Genomic DNA, 14,853 nt, shown 5'->3' on the forward strand with positions numbered 1-14,853 from the left:
TTACATAATTGACTTTACAAACCTGCAAACGTCAGAATGAACTGGGAAAAAGCTAAGAAAAAAAAAATCAAAATTCAAAGCTGACTGGCCAAGGCTGTCACATTTTTTTTATTTCTTCCTAAAATCTGGCTTTATTAAATTGCCCATAAAAAAATTACAAACCAAGGAAAAAATACAAAATGTAATATTTTTGATAAGAACAGCTGTTGACTGGAAGATCTGTGCAAGAAAATCTTGAAAACATTTCTTTTATGATAACATTTCTGGAGCACCTATGCTCTGTCCTTAAGGTGAAGGTATTATTGACCTTAGAAAATCAAATTCATAACATAAATTTCCCTTGACAGACACAAATATCCTAAAGTTACTATATTACAGTTATTATCCATTATGCACTTACCAAATATGACTTCAAACAGATTTTAAGTCCTGAATTCCTACTTTCCATTCCAGCCCACAAAGTTGTACTGCCTTGACAGGCCATAGTCCATGATGAAGAACATCATACGTCTTGTGGCCTCATCCACAGTCCTCCCACCAATGTCTGACACTGCTGTGACCTAAGGGGGAACAAAAACAGTTCAAAGCTAATTCATTTTTATAGCTCACAGGAGTAAACACGATGCAAAGACAATCTCTGGGTCTAGATTATTTTCATTGTTGATTAATCTATTGATTATTTTAACAATTAATTGATTGGTTGCTATAATAATAAAATGTTAAAAAATTTTGAAAAATGTCAGTTTCCCAAATCTCTTGTTCTGTCAACAAAACATGGAGATACTCAGTTTATTGCCATAAATGAGCAAAGAAAACAGAAATATTCACATTTATGAAGCTGAAATCAGAGACGTAGGACTCTTTTGTTGGGTGTTCACGTCAATAATAAGCTGGACTGGACTCATAACACCGACGCTCTGCATAAGAAGGCCCAGAGCCGCCTCCACCTCCTGAGGAGGCTGAGTTCCTTTGGAGTGAGCAGGCCCCTGCTTAAGACTTTTTATGACTCTGTGGTGGCCTCAGCCCTTCTCTACGCTGTCGTCTGCTGGGCTCCAGGCAGCGCAGAACGGGAAAGAATGAGGCTGAATAAGATGGTGAGGAAGGCCACTTCTGTCCTGGGCTGCACTCTGGACTCAGTGGAGGAAGTAGCTGAGAGGAGGGTGTTGTCCAAGTTCACATCCATCATGGACAACACCTTCCACCCCCTGCACCAGACTGTAGAGGAGCTGAGCAGCTCCTTTAGTGCCAGACTTAGACACCCCGTCTGTAAAAAGGAGCGCTACCGCAAGTCATTCATAGCAATCATTCTGATTGCTATATAATCTGCAATCAGATTATACAGTGCTGCACTGTAACTGTAACCAATGTGCAATAATCTATCTAATTCACTGTGCGATAACCAGTGCAATAATCCTGAAAGAAGTGACTTCTGCTGCTATCAGTAACTGTAACCACAACTGTTATAACTTTGGGCAATAACTAATGTGCAATAATCTATTTAATACACTGTGCTATAACCTGTACAATGATCCGAAGAACTTCTGCTGCTATCACCAGGTGAATATATGTCAGTACATGTGCATGTAGGCATACAGGTAAAAGCCAGTAAATTAGAATATTTTGAAAAACTTGATTTATTTCAGTAATTGCATTCAAAAGGTGTAACTTGTACATTTTATTTATTCATTGCACACAGACTGATGCATTCAAATGTTTATTTCATTTAATTTTGATGATTTGAAGTGGCAACAAATGAAAATCCAAAATTCCGTGTGTCACAAAATTAGAATATTGTGTAAGGGTTAAATTTTGAAGACACCTGGTGCCACAAACTACTCAGCTGATTAACTCAAAACACCTGCAAAGGGCTTTAAATGGTCTCTCAGTCCAGTTCTGAAGCCTACACAAACATGGGGAAGACTTCAGATTTGACAGCTGTCCAAAAGGCGACCATCGACACATTGCACAAGGAGGGAAAGACACAAAAGGTTATTGCTGAAGAGGCTGGCTGTTCTCAGAGCTCTGTGTCCAAACACATTAATAGAGAGGCAAAGGGAAGGAAAAACTGTGGTCAGAAAAAGTGTACAAGCGATAGGGATCACCACGCCCTAGTCAAGATTGGGGAAAAAAAAACCATTCAAAAATGTGGGGGAGATTCACAAGGAGTGGACAGCTGCTGGAGTCAGTGCTTCAAGATCCACCACCAAGAGATGCTTGAAAGACATGGGTTTCAACTGCCGCATACCTCGTGTCAAGCCACTGTTGACCAAGAAACAGCGCGAAAAGCGTCTCACCTGGGCTAAGGAAAAAAAGAGCTGGACTGCTGCTGAGTGGTCCAAAGTCATGTTTTCTGACGAAAGCAAATTTTGCATTTCCTTTGGAAATCGAGGTCCCAGAGTCTGGAGGAAGACAGGAGAGGCACAGGATCCACGTTGCCTGAAGTCTAGTGTAAAGTTTCCACCATCAGTGATGGTTTGGGGTGCCATGTCATCTGCTGGTGTTGGTCCACTCTGTTTCCTGAGATCCAGGGTCAACGCAGCCGTCTACCAGCAAGTTTTATAGCACTTCATGCTTCCTGCTGCTGACCTGCTCTATGGAGATTTCAGGTTCCAACAGGACTTGGCGCCTGCACACAGCGCAAAATCTACCCGTGCCTGGTTTACGGACCATGGTATTTCTGTTCTAAATTGGCCAGCCAACTCCCCTGACCTTAGCCCCATAGAAAATCTGTGGGGTATTGTGAAAAGGAAGATGCAGAATGCCAGACCCAACAACGCAGAAGAGTTGAAGGCCACTATCAGAGCAACCTGGGCTCTCATAACACCTGAGCAGTGCCAGAAACTCATCGACTCCATGCGACGACGCATTAATGCAGTAATTGAGGCAAAAGGAGCTCCAACCAAGTATTGAGTATTGTACATGCTCATATTTTTCATTTTCATACTTTTCAGTTGGCCAACATTTCTAAAAAAAATCCCTTTTTTGTATTAGCCTTAAGTAATATTCTAATTTTGTGACACACGGAATTTTGGATTTTCATTTGTTGCCACTTCAAATCATCAAAATTAAATGAAATAAACATTTGAATGCATCAGTCTGTGTGCAATGAATAAATATAATGTACAAGTTACACCTTTTGAATGCTATTACTGAAATAAATCAAGTTTTTCAAAATATTCTAATTTACTACTGGCTTTTACCCTGTATGTTATGTGTGCATATATGTATGTGGGTGCATCATATGTATGTATAGTATATATATATATATATATATATATATTATATATATATATATATATATATATATAGTAGATATATATATGGTGTCTGTCGGTCCGTCTTTATCTATCTCCTATCTCTCTAGTATGTCTTTATCTAGCTATCTCTCTCTCTATCATCTACCTCATCTCTCTATCTATCTACTCATCTCTATATATCTCTCTGTCTTTATACTATCTGCACTCATCTCTCTCTCTCATCTCTCTTCTCTCTCTCTCTCTCTCTGTCTTTCTCTCTCTCTCTCTCTACTCTCTCTCTCCTCTCTCTCTTATATAGATAGATCTATATTCCAAACTCGGGTCCCAGTATTATTTTACTTTTTCCAAATCGGACCCAGCCAAATGCGGGACAAAAGCGCGTCATGGTAAATTAGCCTTTACTCTTCGAATTTTAAATAAAGCGTTACAGCGAATAATGAGGAGGTCCCTGATTGGTTTATCAGCTAAGTTGCTGGAAGCCAGTGAATACACACTGAAAGGTGACATGGCCACAGGTGGAAATAATTCATTAATTAACTGGAGCAGCGACAGTGTGTCTGTCGACAGAAACGCTTACCGAGGGAAGTTGTTGTCAGATGGTCAATCCGCTCCACTTTCTGACTTGCTGGTTCGCATAAACCCAAAGAAAACCTTTGACCACCACTGCTTTCATTCATGCATCTGTGGCCAGTTTGAGATGTTCTTCCAAAAGTTATGATTGAACACCGATCATAACTTTTGGTCTACGTATACATGTCTGTGCTGGTAGCCAACGCAGAGCCATAGAGAGAAAGGCTCTGAGCCAGCGGAACCCGGATGTAAACAAGAGCCTTGCTCGCTAGCCTTAAGGCGCTAGCATTAGCGCTAATATTAGCGCCTTAAGGCACTAGAATTAGCCGCAGAACTGAGACTGCTCATCCCACCTCAAGTTGTGGTGGGGGATATTACACTACATGCATATATAATCCAAACAGCCTTACCTGTTTTTCTGCATCCCCTCCTAAATTCTCCAATGTGTGGTGCTAATGTTGTTAGCTGTGACATCACGCACTTCTTCCTCAGGCAAACGGACACGTTTCAGATTGTTGGAGTGCGCCCCCCCCCCCCGCTGTTGGGAAGTCTTCTTCTCTTGTTCTTTATGAACTTTTCTCACAGTGTGTCATATACGTTCAACTGTCTGTTGTTCCTCACAATATTTACATATGCCAGTGTTATGCTTCCCTATTTTGAATAATGTACCATCTAATCCTGTGTGGGCAAATCTAAGTCTTGATATGAGATAAGATAAGATAGTCTTTATTGATCTCACATTGGAGAAATTCACTTGTCGGCTCAATAGTGTGTGTGTATATATGTATGTATATATATATATATATATATATATATATATATATATATATATATATATATATATATATATATATATACATATACATGCCTACATACACATGTACTGACATATATTCACTGAAAGCAGAAGAAGTTCTTCTGGATCCTTGCACAGGTTATAGCACAGTGTATTAAATAGATTATTGCACATTAGTTATTGCCCAAAGTTATAACAGTTGTGGTTATATAGAACAGATTACTGGATCACTGTGTGCTTCTGTGCTTTTTTTGTCTGTCTTGTTGTGTCTCTGCTCTGTCTTCTGTAACCCCCAGTCGGTCGAGGCAGATGACCGTTCATACTGAGCCCGGTTCTGCTGGAGGTTTGTCCTTCATGTTAATGAGGAGGTTTTTTTCCCCTGTTGCTTCATGCTTGCTCAGTATGAGGGATTGTTGCAAAGCCATGGACAATGCAGACAACTCTCCCTGTGACTCTACGCTTCTTCAGGAGGAAATGCTGCTTGTCAAGACTTTTATGCAATCAACTGGTTCCCTTATATAGGATTAAAGATTCAAAGCTTCTTTCTTTTAAAGGGCAGCTAAAGATATTTTAAAGCTGCTTACAATTATGTTTGACTGTGTAGGAATGGTTTGGAAAAATGTTGCCATCTAGTGTTGAAAATTATAACGGTTTTTCCTTCAAAACACAATTTACATTAAAAATTTTTTCAAAATAATATGGTTGGATGTAGCAAAAATGTTTTTGATAACTTTTGATCCTTTATGTGTGAGGAATTTTTTGGAGTAACTTTGAATGCCATAAGTGTAACGGTTTAGAAGTAGTTTAATCAAATGTAACACCCATAAATATGGAAAAATGACATCTTTGATGAGAAATGAATGATTTCCTGTAGGAGGTAGCCCATTGCTTCAAGAGGCTTTTTTGTAGGGCCTGTGAAGTTACATGCACTTAAGGAGTTTCATAATTCTCAGACAAAGCATGGCTTGGGGCTTACTGTTTGTATGTGTTTTTAATGGTTTTCCACAAACTTGATTTTTGCAATGCGACAGCAAAGTCAAAAATGCATATTTCATCAAAACCTTGATAACTTTTAAATCTCAAAGTCTCATCTCCACGCTGAAAAAAATTGAAAGTGATAGCTTAAAATGCCTAGGACTAGTTTGTTAAAGTTCAAGGCAAAAACGGCCAATATTTTACCCTTTGACCCAAAATGGCAGACTTCCTGTGGGTTTTAGAGCATACACCCAAGATACTTTTTTTCATAATTTTAAAAAAGCTACCTAGATAAAAAATTTCAGCTTTCTACGTGTTACGGTTTGGCCCAACTCACTCTAGTTGGCGCTGTTGAGCGGCCCGCTTTCAATTACACTAAAACCATGCGATTTGTCACGGGGGACAATTTTGGGCAAAGTTTGGTGAGTTTTCATGCATGTTTAGGCCTCCAAAAAGCCGTTTCAAAAGTCCAAAGAATAAATAATAATAATAATTAAAGCCGCAAGCGGCGATGAGCGGCCCTCGCAGCCAAGCACCGCTGGGGTACGCGCACCGCCTCCCTCCAGCCACCGCAGAAGCTGTCACGCATTTTCCGCGCCCGTCCACCGGGCAATTCACACGAACCCGTTCAGCAGTGAAACCAGGTGCAGATCGGTTGATGCAGCGAGGAGATACAGCCGTTGAATAATGATAATGCATTTGGTCATCGGGCCGGACCAAATCGTTCGGCGGGCCGTACGTTTGACACCCCTGGTTTAAACATTAGTTTACTGGTTGAAATGCAGTTCAAAGTCTTCAGCCGATCCAAAATGCTGCAGCAAGAGTTATGGAGATAGTTTCCTGCCAAAAGGTTGTAAACAGAAAAGGTGTTGCACACAAATAAAACTTGTTTTGCACACAAAAAGATGTGTTTCACACAAAAAAAATTGTTTTGCAAACTGTCCGCCAAGCTTGCACTCAAAATATCATTTATAAGTTTTCCTCCAGTACAAAATGGTCTCTGCATGCACAAAATAGTCTCTGCTCGACTAGGAAACAATCCCACCCACGCTGCGGTAAATTTGTGCCAAAGGTCACGTGATGCATTAAGAGTTGTTGTTGTTCAGACTTCCCGACATTGAGAAGAATTCAGTTATCTCTAAACTATTGGGCTAATTAACAGGGTCATAGTGAAGATCATCCAGCACAGAGCACTTTAACATCTTGTTGGGAAATGGAGAAGAGGGAGAGAAAAAGCTTTGGGTAGACAGTTAGACAAAAAGCAATGGAATTAGAATTAACTGATTTAATGTTCAGTTCAACAGTACCACTGACAGCAGTACAACCTTGGATACTACCTGAAGCTAAAGTAGATCTAACACTATTACGAAAGGGAAATAAGGTCAGGGGTTTTGTTTTAAATTCAAATACAATACAGGAATATATTAATAGTTACTACAGTTTCATTCAGATCTACACAGATGAATCAAAAAAGTTTAGATAACAAGATAGGAGTATCTTTTATTGTTCCAGAGTTTCATATTACAGTAGGAAAGAGGACAAGTGATAATATATCAGTATACACAGGAGAAATGCTAGCAATTCTGTTTGCAGTGCAATGGGTAGAAGAAATAAGACCTCTGAGAGTGATTATTTGTTCAGATTCATCTTCATCACTAATCAGTTTACTGATAAAACACTCAAACAGTAGACCAGATATTTTGATAGAAATCCAGCAAACATTATACAGAATTCAAATGATGGACATTACAGTCATATTTTTGTGGGTACCAGCACATATGGGAGTTAAAGGAAATGAAATGGCAGATAAGGCTGCAAAGGAGGCTACAACAACAAAAGACATTGATGTGTCAGTTAAAATTAGTAAGATGGAAATGATAATGATAATGCATTTAGCCACCGGGCCAGACTAAATCGTTCGGCGGGCCGTACATTTGACACCCCTGGTTTAAACATTAGTTTACTGGTTAAAATGCAGTTCAAAGTCTTCAGCTGATCCAAAATGCTGCAGCAAGAGTTATGGAGATAGTTTCCTGCCAAAAGGTTGTACACAAAAAAGGTGTTGCACACAAATATAAATTTTTTTGCAAACTGTCCGCCAACCTTGCACTAAAAATATCATTTATAAGTTCTCCCCCAGTAGTTTTTCTTGCAGGTGTTGCAGATACTTCTCTTTTCTTGGATTGATGTCCATAGCAGAGACATCTAAAACACAGTCCCTTTAATTTTACAAACTTCACTCTTTCAGTGATTGTCTTTTCCATGAAATTTTGACATGTCTGAATGTTGTGATTTAATCTCCCACAGAATACACATTTGTTTGTTTCTGTTTTCTCTTCTGTGCTGCTTGCAAATGCGTTTGCCCCAACACTGCTAGCCTTTATGAGCTTTGTTTTCTCTGAAGCATTTGCTTTAAGCGCATGTAGCGACGTCACTGGGTTACATGCTATTTTTGCCTCTCTTGTGACAAAGTCAACAAAGTTACTAAATGTTGGAAATGAACCACACTCCTCTTCAATCTGAATAACTTTCCTATTCCATCTTGCTGTAAGCCAATCAGGAAGCTTGCTTCCATGGCAGCCAGTTCAATTCAATTCAATTTTATTTATATAGCGCCAATTCATGAAACATGTCATCTCGAGGCACTTTACAAAGTCAAGTTCAATCATATTATACAGATTGGGTCAGATTATACAGATTGGTCAAAAATGTTCCTATATGAGAAAACCAGTTGATTGCATCAAAGTCCCGACAAGCAGCATTCACTCCTGGGGAAGCGTAGAGCTACAGGGAGAGTCGTCTGCATTGTCCATGGCTTTGCAGCAATCCCTCATACTGAGCAAGCATGAAGTGACAGTGGGAAGAAAAACTCCCCATTAACGGGAAGGAAAACCTCCGGCAGGACCGGGCTCAGTATGAACGGTCATCTGCCTCGACCGACTGGGGTTACAGAAGACAGAGCAGAGACACAACAAGAGAGACAAACAAGCACAAAAGCACACATTGATCCAGTAATCTGTTCTACATTAGATGGTAATAGCGGGTGAGCCGTCTTCACTGGATGATGTCACAGTTAACAGAATGCCAGACCAGGTGTACCTACTATGAAGAAAAAAAAAGAGAGAGAACAGAAAGTTAAAGCAGAAATGACAACACGTAATGCATAATTGAAGAACAGTAGAACTCTATAGAGTGAGAAAATTAGATCCTGATGTCCTCCAGTAGCCTAAGCCTATAGCAGTAAAACTATAAAGGTAGCTCAGAGTAACATGAGCCACTCTAGTTATAATCATTGTCAAAAAGGAAAGTTTTAAGATTAGTCTTAAAAGTAGACAGGGTGTCTGCCTCACGGACCAAAACTTGGAGTTGGTTCCACAGGAGAGGAGCCTGATAACCAAAGGATCTGCCTCCCATTCTACTTTTAGAGACTCTAGGAACCACCAGCAGACCTGCAGTCTGAGAGCGAAGTGCTCTGTTAGGAACATACGGGGTAATCAGAGCTCTGATATATGATGGAGCTTGATTATTAAGGGCTTTATACGTTAGAAGAAGAATTTTAAATTCTATTCTTGATTTTACAGGAAGCCAATGAAGGGAAGCTAAAATAGGAGAAATATTATCCCTCTTGTTGATTTTCATCAGAACTCTTGCTGCAGCATTTTGGATCAGCTGAAGACTTTGAACTGCATTTTGTGGACTTCCTGATAGTAAAGAATTACAATAGTCCAGCCTTGAAGTAACAAATGCATGGACTAGTTTTTCAGCATCACTCCTGGAGAGAATGTTTCAAATTTTGGCGATATTCCGGAGGTGAAAAAAGGAAACTCTGGAAACCTGTTTAATATGGGATTTAAATGACATGTCTTGGTCAAAAATAACACCAAGGTTTTTTACTTTATTACCAGAGGCCAAGTTAATGCCACCCAGATTAAGTGATTGGTTAAGAAGTTTATTTCTTGAGGACTCTGGCCCAAAGATTACAACTTCGGTCTTGTCAGAATTTAGATGCAGGAAATTTAGTCATCCAGCTTTTGATGTCATCAAGACATGACTGCAGTCGAAGTAATTGATTGGATTCATCAGGATTTATTGATAAATATAGCTGAGTGTCATCAGCATAACAGTGGAAATTAATCCCATGCTGTGATAATTTTACCGATCGGAAGCATATATATAGTAAAGAGTTATAGCAGCAGAACTGCTGCAAGAAGCAGCAGTTCTGCTGCTGCTTCTTGCCTTTTGACAGACAGCTTACTTGAGTGGCTTGAGTCACTACTTGACTGTTTGGACCTTTGGGAAGTTGTTGAAGTGCACAAAGAACCAGCTTCTGTGCAAACTTGTTTTTATAGATGCATCAAGAGCTCTTTTGGCTTGTTTAGCAGCAGTTTTCCATTTGTCATAACTGAGCTTGAAACGAGAATGAAGTCTGTTCATCTTTTCTTCACGCAGCACTTGACCCTTTTCATGGAGTTTTTTCTGTCTTGCACTTTTCCTAAAGCCTTCTACTGAAAAAGCTTCACTTGTGGTCACAGTCTTCCTGCATGGCCATGTCATTGTCCATTTTGTTTAGATCCTTTGGGGTTTATTGTTTAACTTTAGCTTAATTATCTTTGCATTAGAAGTATGTAGATTTAGCCTAATTTAAACACACACCCTTTAAATGTGTTCATAAACTTAAATTATTTCTCTAGTTAAAGATCAACTTAATTGTGCAGTTACAAACACCTTAATCTGAATAATAAATCTTTCAACTATTACAAGACAGAAACTATTTCCATGTAAAACCAAATCACAAAACTTCCCTTTTCGGTACCTTGGTTACCCTTAATAAAACCAACAAACAAAAAACACCTGTATCTGTCTTAAGTTAGCTGGAATCAACTTCCTTGAATGAGATAAAACAAAATGTATATATTTTTCTTAACTTGAGTTTAACTTTTAACATGTGTACACCTGACTTGTATGTATACTGCAGCATGTTACCCTTCAAGCACTTATTGAGTCCCTTAAAGCTTAGCAAGGTTAATTCACCTCTTCACATTTAACTTAATTTAAACGTGTTACTTGGTGGCAAATTAAGCCCGCTGCACTCCCGGACAACAGCTGCTTCTGGTTTGGCTAATTCCTGTGTGCAGTCGGCCTTTCCCTGATGCTATAGAGCGACGTAACCCATTAACGAGCTGCTCGTTGTCGGCTCTGCAGCAGCTGCAACCTCTGCTCCTTCTCCAGCCCGAAGCAGGCGTGAGTTCTGGCTGTTACTCCTCCCGAGTTAATCAAGGCTCAACGTCGTTCTTTTGGTTTCAACAGACCAGTATTGCGGACAACATGTCTTTACATGTCTTAGAAAATGACCTTAAAATGCCGTCAGAACTAAGAGGAAACAGAAATCCGAATTAGAATATAATGGTTTACATGAATAAAGACAAGCAAAACAATAAAACCGTACCTCATTGGCCGCACAAACTCCAGAGGAATAAAGATTCTTTATACAGCTTGTTCCCAAAAAAACACTTGTTTTCAGGTAAAACTTTTGCTACAGCAGTCCAGTGATGCTCTTTAGTCAAACAAATCAAACGTCCTCTTCCTCTCCCCACTGGCGTCCACCCTTCTAAATCCAATACATTCCTCAATTTCTACCTCCATTTCCACCAGAACCATTCACATACCAGTTTATGCCAAAATCCGCCTTTTCCAAATCCGATATAGTTTATGTTTTGTTTTCCGCGCCGCTCCAAATCCAACCTATTCACCAACTCTGCACACACGCTTTTCTATTGTTTGCGTCTTTACTTCCTACTTCCGGTTCGGAAGATTTTCAACATAAAAGCACCGCAAATACATATAAAATAGAGAACGGTATATTAACATTTCAAAGTAGTTTTTAAATGTCTTTTAAACATATTCGGGGCAGAACAAAGATCTAGAGAGAGTAAAGCAATTAAAATTCTTAGGAGTATGGTTTGATGAAAAACTATCCTGGGAAGTGCACATAGATAAGGTTTTTGAAAAATGTAAAAAGATACTTAATATATTGAGATGTTTAATTGGGTATGAATGATCAGATAGGAAAGCTATAAGATTAGTTTATATAAATCTAATTAGATCTACAATTGATTATGGAAGTATAGTGTATGGATCAGCATCGGAGACAGTACTTAAAATGGATATCATACAATATCAAGCATTGCACTTAATAACAGGAGCAATAAGGACAACTTCAACATCAGCTTTACAGGTGGAAGTGGGTGAAATGCCGTTAGGACTGAGAAGAATACAACTGTCATTAAATTACTGGGTTAATTTGCAAGGACACGATCAAATCCATCCTACAAAGGTAACTTTACATTCCTGCAGTGAAAAAGAAGGTTCATAATAAGTCATTTGGTTGGACAATTATTCAGAAAGTAGGATTAAATCATTGAAATATTAGTCCAACAGTACCATTATCAATAACACCACCATGGATTTTACCTGAAACAATAGTAGATTTAACAATATTGGAAAAGAAAAATAGAGATAAAATGTATATGTGTAATTCTATAATAGTGGAGGAATATATAGAACAGTTTTATAATAATGTAAAAATGTATACGGATGAATCAAAAAAATCAATTAGGACAAACTGGAGTAGGTGTAATAATTCCAGAGTTTAAACTGCATATAGGGAAGAAATTAAATGAAGGAATATCTGTTTATACGGCAGAAATGATTGCATTATTAGTTGCTGTAGAATGGATTGAGGAAGTGAGACCATTAAGAGCTGTCATATGTTCAGATTCAAGTTCATCATTGATCAGTTTAAAAAGAAATCATTCAGAAAGCCGTCCAGATATCTTATTAGTAATTCAACAAATATTATATCATATTCAGATGATGGGGTTATCAGCTGTGTTTCTTTGGGTTCCTGCACATATAGGAATGAAAGGTAATTAAATGGCTGATAAGAAAGCTAAAGAGTCGATAAATAAAAGTAAGAGTGATTAAGAATAGACATGGGTAAATCAGAGGTTCAAAGTATTATGCTGCCATCTTGTGGTCAAAAATAATACCCGTTTTTATGACAAAATGACATCTTTGATGAAAATTAATTGACTTTCTTTAGGGTTTACACAATTGGTCCAAGAGACTTTTTTGTAGGGACTGAGAAGTTACATCTGCTTACCAAGTTTCATAATTCTCAGACAAAGCATGGCTTGGGGCTTACTGATTTAATGCGTTTTTAATGGTTTTCCACAAACCTGATTTTTGCAATGTGACAGCTCAGGCAAATATGCATATTTCATAAAACCTTTGATAACTTTTAACCCTCAAGGTCTCATCTCCACGCTGAAAAAATTTGAAAGTGATAGCTTAAAATGCCTAGGACTAGTTCGTTAAAGTTTGAGGCAAAAACCGTCAATATTTTACCCTTTGACCCAAAATGGCAGGCTTCCTGTGGGTTTTAGAGCATACCCACAATAGACTTTTTTTCATAACTTTAAGAAAGCTACCTAGGTAAAAAATTTCAGCTTTCTACGTGTTACGGTTTGGCCCAACTCACTCTAGTTGGCGCTGTTGAGCGGGTTTGCCACGCCCGCTTTCAATTACACTAAAATCATGCGATTTCTCACGGGGGACAATTTTGGGCAAAGTTTGGTGAGTTTTCATGCATGTTTAGGCCTCCAAAAAGCCGTTTCAAAAGTCCCAAGAATAAATAATAATAATAATTAAAGCCGCAAGCGGCGATGAGCGGCCCTCGCAGCCAAGCACCGCTGGGGTACGCGCACCGCCTGCCGCCAGCCACCGCAGAAAATGTCACGCATTTTACGTGCACGTCCACCGGGCAATTCACACGAACCCGTTCGGCAGTGAAATCAGGTGCAGATCGGTTGATGCAGCAAGGAGATACAGCCGTTGAATAATGATATTGCATTTGGCCATCGGGCCGGACCAAATCGTTTGGCGGGCCGTACGTTTGACACCCCTGGTTTAAACATTACTTTACTGGTTGAAATGCAGTTCAAAGTCTTCAGCTGATCCAAAATGCTGCAGCAAGAGTTATGGAGATAGTTTCCTGCCAAAAGGTTGTAAACAGAAAAGGTGTTGCACACAAATAAAACTTGTTTTGCACACAAAAAGATGTGTTTCACACAAAAGAAATTGTTTTGCAAACTGTCCGCCAACCTTGCACTCAAAATATCATTTATAAGTTTTCCTCCAGTACAAAATGGTCTCTGCACACACAAAACAGCCTCTGCTCGACTAAGAAACAATCCCACCCACGCTGCGGTAAATTTGTGCCAAAAGTCACGTGATGCATTAAGAGTTGTTGTTCAGACTTCCCGACATTGAGAAGAATTCAGTTATCTCTAAACTATTGGGCTAATTTACTAAATGATTGCATTATTAGGTGCTGTAGAATGGATTGAGGAGGTGAGACCATTAAGAGCTGTCATATGTTCAGATTCAAGTTCATCATTGATCCGTTTAAAAAGAAATCATTCAGAAAGCCGTCCAGATATCTTATTAGTAATTCAACAAATATTATATCATATTCAGATGATGGGGTTATCAGCTGTGTTTCTTTGGGTTCCTGCACATATAGGAGTGAAAGGTAATTAAATGGCTGATAAGAAAGCTAAAGAGTCGATAAATAAAAGTAAGAGTGATTAAGAATAGACATGGGTAAATCAGAGGTTCAAAGTATTATGCTGCCATCTTGTGGTCAAAAATAATACCCGTTTTTATGACAAAATGACATCTTTGATGAAAATTAATTGACTTTCTTTAGGGTTTACACAATTGGTCCAAGAGACTTTTTTGTAGGGACTGAGAAGTTACATCTGCTTACCAAGTTTCATAATTCTCAGACAAAGCATGGCTTGGGGCTTACTGATTTAATGCGTTTTTAATGGTTTTCCACAAACCTGATTTTTGCAATGTGACAGCTCAGGCAAATATGCATATTTCATAAAACCTTTGATAACTTTTAACCCTCAAGGTCTCATCTCCCCGCTGAAAAAATTTGAAAGTGATAGCTTAAAATGCCTAGGACTAGTTCGTTAAAGTTCGAGGCAAAAACCGTCAATATTTTACCCTTTGACCCAAAATGGCAGGCTTCCTGTGGGTTTTAGAGCATACCCACAATAGACTTTTTTTCATAACTTTAAAAAAGCTACCTAGGTAAAAAACTTCAGCTTTCTACGTGTTACGGTTTGGCCCAACTCACTCTAGTTGGCGCTGTTGAGCGGGTTTGCCACGCCCGCTTTCAATTAC

Source organism: Fundulus heteroclitus, unplaced genomic scaffold, assembly GCF_011125445.2.
Source record: "Fundulus heteroclitus isolate FHET01 unplaced genomic scaffold, MU-UCD_Fhet_4.1 scaffold_60, whole genome shotgun sequence".
NCBI classification, from domain to species: Eukaryota; Metazoa; Chordata; class Actinopteri; order Cyprinodontiformes; family Fundulidae; genus Fundulus; species Fundulus heteroclitus.